Here is a 6,000-nt window from a genome sequence, read left to right on the forward strand (position 1 = left end):
GGGTCATGACAAGCCAACAAATTGCAAGGTTATACGTCATGTAATACTTCTGGTTAAACTTTGGAACAACCTGCTGTAGATGTATACTGAGTTGGTTACAAGAACAGCAAATGCAATATGACAAATGTCTTCCTTCAATATTCAAATAAAAGTAATAAAATGAAAATAAATGCAACATAACCTCCCACCCAGCCTGTTGCCTGTGGACATGAGAAGCTGTGAGGGCTGGAGCAGCTCTGCTCTGGAGACAGGCTGACAGAGCTGGGCTTGTTCAGCCTGGAGAAGAGAAGGCTCCAGGAGACCTTAGAGCAGTTTCCAGTGCCTAAAGGGGCTACAAGAAACCTGGAGAGGGGCTTTGGACAAGGGCCTGTAGGGACAGGACAAGGGGGAATGGCTTTAACCTGACAGAGGGGAGACTGAGATGAGCTGTTAGGCAGAAGTTCTTCCCTGTGAGGGTGGTGAGGCCCTGGCACGAGTTGCCCAGAGAAGCTGTGGCTCCTGTATCCCATAAGTCTTCTAATCCATGGAGATGGGCAAATGTTTCAGCAAGCTCTCAACTTTCTAATACTTAGGAAATTATTTTTGCCAGCTGAATTTAAGTAAGCAGAGTGAATTTGTGTGTTTCTTTTACATTATTAGATGGCTGGACAGGAAGAAAGCATGGGGACTTGTCTTCTTTGCATAAGAATATTATCCAAAAGAATTAAGACTTTTCCTTTCAGTCCTGAAGTAAACTATCTAAACATAAATTACTGGGATTTAGAGATTGAGAGATGTGTTTCTGTGCATATACCTTTCAGTGTGTATGACTTTGTTTTGATGTTTGCTGTGCCAGACACATGTACTGCAGGTTCTGCACAGGCAGACGTGTGCACACGTTTAGCAAGAAGGAAAATGTTCTTACCGAGGAGATCACTGCATCCCTCTGCAGATTTCTGTGGGGTTTTTACGGCAGGGACAGCTAAACATGAGTAGTGCAGCTGAAAAATGCTCCATCTGCCCCCTCTGCTGGTAGCTCTGCTCTAGTGCTGAAAAGGACGTCTTCAAACTGCAGCAGGATGGAACGGAGGGACAGGGATGCTTAGAGAAGAGGGCATGCTCCCTCCATGCACACATCAGTCTATGAGGTCTCTAAATTGTATCAGTCATCACAAATTGAGATGGCTTTGACCATCGGTCTCCTAAGGATGTGGGACAGTGTCAAACACTTTGCACAAGTCCAGGTAAATTACTTTAGTCGCTCTTCCCTTATCCACACCACCATGGCTCAATCATAGAAGACCACCAGATTTGTCAGGCACAATTTGCCACACATTACCCATGCTGGCTGCCACCAACCACCCCTTTATTGTCCCAACCACCCCTTTATTGTCCATGTGCCTTAGCATGGTTTCCAGGAGGATCTGCTCCATGATCTTGCCAGGCACAGAGGTGAGACTGACTGGTCTGCAGATTCCTGGGTCTTCCATTTTCCCTTTCTTGAAAGTGAAGCTTGTATTTCCCTTTTTCAAGTCAGCAGGAACTTCACCGTGCTGCCACGACTTCTCAAATATGCTGGACAGTGGCTTAGCAACTACATCTGCCAGTTCCCTCATGGAAAAAAGGAAGACTCAGGGAACTACAGACCCAGCAGTGCTCAAGGCCAGGTTGGATGGGACTTGGAGCAACCCGGTCTAGTGGAACGTGTCTCTGCCCACGGCAGGGGGTTGAAACTGGATGAGCTTTAAGGTCCCTTCCAACCCAAACCAGTCTGGGATTCCATGATTTTTGCTCAGCTGCCCTCCAACTCTGAATAGCAGCATTGTATAGGCAGGAGCCTTTGCAGCAGGTGCCACCTTTGGTCTTATTTCTCACACCTTGATCAGCAGCATGTGGGGTTTATCTAACAGAGGATGATGCTCTTGAAAGACAAGACATGCTCTGCCTGGATGCTCGTGGTGGTTTTCCAGCCATCGCCCAGTGTTCACCTCCCTCCTGGCAGGGCTGTGCAGAAGCTATTGCACTGGGATGACATGCCACACTGGAAAACCGTGTCAGTTGCAGTGACACCCCATCAGTCTCACCCCAACACCCTGGCTCGAAAAACCTCCTGTCAATCCCTGACTTGTATTCCAAGATGGCTCAACAACCACCATGCCCTGAGCCCACCTCCTTCCTCCACTGCAGCCCATGCTGAAATCAAGATACAATGCAAATGAGATCATATAAAGAAAATAACCTTTATTAGACAAATCAATCAAACCCTGAAGAAACAGTGTCAGGTAAACATGACTAATGGTTTTTCCAGCAATGCAGAAACCTTTAAATGGAGAAATTCAGGAAGTTTCATGTTTCTCTTGTTGCATTAGGAAGTTTTCTCCCTCCTGTGACATGAGATAGTGCTGTCCTGACAGCTCAAGATGCTTGCATTAACACAGCAATTACTTTAAAAGAGCAGCCTCTAAGATCTTCCCTGTGCAACTGTTCCACACAACTTTGTACCAAGGTGTCAAACCGTGTTCTCTTTGCTGTCAAAAAAAGACCAAAGGTTTAAAAACATCCAGCTTGTTAAAACCAAACAAATGGTTTATGTACAGTACAGAGGTCCCAGGCTAGGAGCCTGCTCTGCACCTTGAGGGTGACCTGTGAGGTTTAACAGCTGAGACAGGCCGTAAGTTACTGCTTTCTCTTCTTCCTCAGGCTGAACACAACAGACACTGGATGAGCCTGACTTACAGCACCACATAAACTAGGAGTAAACCAACAGGAGCTTGGCAGCAAGTAACTATGGTTTCCAAAAATGCTCATTTTCATTTCCTCTGAGAACATGGGGAGCTTTGATGTCACTCACCCCTGGGTCACCTTGGAGCACAGGGCTCCCATTACACTGTGCTACTTCGAACAACACGCAGGAAAGGTTTGGCATTACAATCAACCAATCACAACCCAAACCTGCTCGTCTTGGATGCTCCCACCACACCAAGCTCCTCAAACAAGCCACAACCACAGACTGGAGTACGTGGAGAGGAGCTGAGGTGGAGGCGATGTGAGTGGCTGGGCCCCATCACCCCAAAACCCAGCGCCTCACCAGGCCAAGGCACGATGAGGTTTGAGCTCTGCCACTTGCACCCCATGCCATGGGACCTGACCCATGGGCACAGAGGACATGTGGCACTAGAATAGCAGCCACACTGGGAAATGGCTTAAATTAGAGCCAGAAGCTTGGTGACCTCAGACCACCCCCCTCTTCCACACTCCTCTCTGCTGGCTGCTCCCTGCTCTGCCTTGGCCTTCCCACTGGCATCAGGGAATTCTCCCCTCTCCCAGGAACATGTGCAGGGTTGACACGGTTTAGCCAGCAGCTGGTTAGTGCAGAAGTGGCACAGGGAGAGCAGAGGAGCTGACAGGTGGTTACCACAGAGATAAGCTCAGCACTGCAGCGCTGGAAGAATCATCTGAAGAAACAATTCACTATAACAATGAAATTGCTTTTATTAAAACAGAAGTGTTAAGCCAAGAAAATAAATTACTGCTACGATAGACATATTTAGAACATAACAAAGGACGTTAAATCTTGAGCTCCAGGCCAATATAACCCTGAAACAGAACGTTACACTACTTTTACTTAAATAGCTCAGTTTCTCTTCATGCCCTTCCAAAAACTTTATAAAATGTGCAGCTTCAAGAACAAATAGTAAGAGAGTCACTTGTAACAAAATCTGTACAGCTCTTAGCTTTAAAAATAATACTTTTTTCTTTATCTCCAAACAGCTATGTTACTATTACTCATAAATACAGGGCAAACATGTTTTGAATCCCCAAGGCCCCATCCGACACCAAAGCTATTATGTGTAGTCCCTTCCTGGGACTTCCCCCTAGTCACAGGTCACATTTGGGGCTTTTTGTGATTATGTGTAAGAAAAATGTATCTTCATGGGTGAAGACTGTCTCCTTCTGCTGGTCAGAGGTCTTCAGGGAGTTTGAAATGGCAATCAAACCTGGAACACAGCAGCGTGCAATGGGTTAGACTGGCTGCATTCCCGCCATGGGGCAGGACCCACGGTCCCTCTGTCCTGGTGATCTTGGAAAACGTTTGAGAACCACTGTTTGTCAGAGCTGTGTTTGGGTGGGGAAGGAGTGTTTTACTGGAAAAGCCTTGCAGGAGAAGCACTGCTCTTCCCCTGTGAGGAGATCTGCACATGAGGGCTCGCCCCAAGGCTCAGTCCTGGCAGCAGCCACTTCTAAAGCCCCATCTGTGACTCCCCCAGCAGCTCAGGGTATTACATTTTAACTTTGGCTGGTTCTGTTTAGCTGGTTTGAACTGTGTACCTGTGGATCATGAGCCATGAGCCTGTGTGGTTGTCACAGCCCACAGTGCCAAACCTACCAGTCACCTACTGCCCTGTGCCTTGGCCACTCCAGCCCTGATCCTGCCTCCCTTATGTGCATTCCCCTCTGCTCTCTGTGAGCAGGGAGGCTCAACCCTAAGGCCAGAGAGGAAGGAGCTAAGCCAGAAGGTGGCTGATGTGAGTGGGCCATGACATGACTTTCCAAGGGCTGGCACCCACACCAGCACTCTCTCTCCTCAGATCAGCAGCCATTTCTTGGCCGGGAAGGCATCCTCCAGAAATCAGCTGCTCCCTCGGGCATCCTGGCCCAGGTTCCTCCACCTAGCCATGTGCAGTTTCCTTTGGAAGTTCAAAGGAAACTGTGGGATAAATCCAGCTTGGGGAGAATACCGTGAGTTCTCCACAGCAGTTCAGAGGGAATATCTAAGAGCAGGATTTCAGCGAACAGCCACAAGAAACAGATTAGTGGTTAGACAGCTGGGCAGCATTCAGAGGAAAGCAGCTCATCTGAACACCAGTGACTAAGGTGGTGCTCAAGCCTCTGCTACCTGGAAGGGATTTTGCTTGTTTTGCTTCTGCTTCAAACCAGGGAGGCAACAGGTGGACTGTATGAGGTGACAGCTCTATGGGAGCTTGTCTTCTCTGACCAGATGAATCAGAACTCAGAGACCAGTCAGGAATGCGTGTGGACAACTTTTCATTGAGAAGCTGAAGGTGAAGTTCCCCTGACAAACCTGACCAGCACGCAGAGCTGCTGGAAAATCCCCTTCAGGGGCTACTTACAACAACTCCGCTTCCTTAGGCGGTATACGTGTGCAGAGGGGCTCACACTATTGTCGAGGGACTTATGGTGACCTGGCCTGCTTTCTGCAGAGGACAGAAGCCAGCATTAGTACAGGGTTAGAGGACAATAGCATCAGGACATGATCTAGCGGGAAAGGAAGTGGCTGAGAACTCTCAGGAACGTAACAGGAGACACACTGACAACTCAGAGAAACAGGCTCCCACTCCTCCATCTCACTGCTCCCCAGAAAAGGCCCAAACCTCCCAGGAAAGGAGCTCAGCAGCATCTGCAGCAGAGCCTCGTCCATCCCAGGAGGTCAAGCATGTACCCCAGCCCATGACAGCACCATAGCTCCTGTGTGTGCAGCATCCCCTCCCCATGCAGCCTCCAGCACTGCAGGTCCCTTCCAATGCACCTCCCTGGGGATCTTGGCCACCACAGGGAAAGCTCCCACAACAGAGGGGCTCTCACCCGCCCCAGAGGAGGTGAGTCTCTGTGGTCACTGTCACTTCCCCACAGTGACCCCTAGACCAAAAGCAGCATCTTCAGTCCCCTCAGGAGAGGTGGTGGCTTGAACCGGGGTGGCAGTTGCAGGAACAGGCAGAGTGAAGAGAGGATTTTGGTTGCTCACACTTACTGCAGAAATGTACTGGCTGTTGGGGAATCGAGGTTTCTCCACCACGGCTGAGCTGTGCTGTGAGCCAAGAGGCATGTACGGTGGTGTGCCCACATCTTCACAGAAGCTTTCTTGTGGGATGCTGGAGACACAGCCGCTGTCAGAGCCGCTGGAACCGCTGCCTGACATGCAGTGCGAGGACTCCGAGCTCTCTGTTGCTGGGGTAAGAGAGGAAGGTCACCCTGATGACCATGAATTTGGCCTACAGGACT

At 49.2% G+C, this 6,000-nt stretch overlaps 1 long non-coding RNA gene across 1 annotated transcript; it reads right to left on the reverse strand.

Moving 5' to 3' along the window:
* Nucleotides 1-2,200: 2,200 nt before the first annotated feature.
* LOC115601172 lies at nucleotides 2,201-5,940 on the reverse strand. The gene is made up of 2 exons (XR_003989253.1): nucleotides 5,750-5,940; nucleotides 2,201-5,195 (listed from the first exon to the last, which is right to left on the reverse strand). It is a non-coding gene; the product is annotated as an uncharacterized LOC115601172 (long non-coding RNA).
* Between the last annotated feature and the right edge of the window lie 60 nt (nucleotides 5,941-6,000).

Source organism: Strigops habroptila, chromosome Z (assembly GCF_004027225.2).
Source record: "Strigops habroptila isolate Jane chromosome Z, bStrHab1.2.pri, whole genome shotgun sequence".
NCBI classification, from domain to species: Eukaryota; Metazoa; Chordata; class Aves; order Psittaciformes; family Psittacidae; genus Strigops; species Strigops habroptila.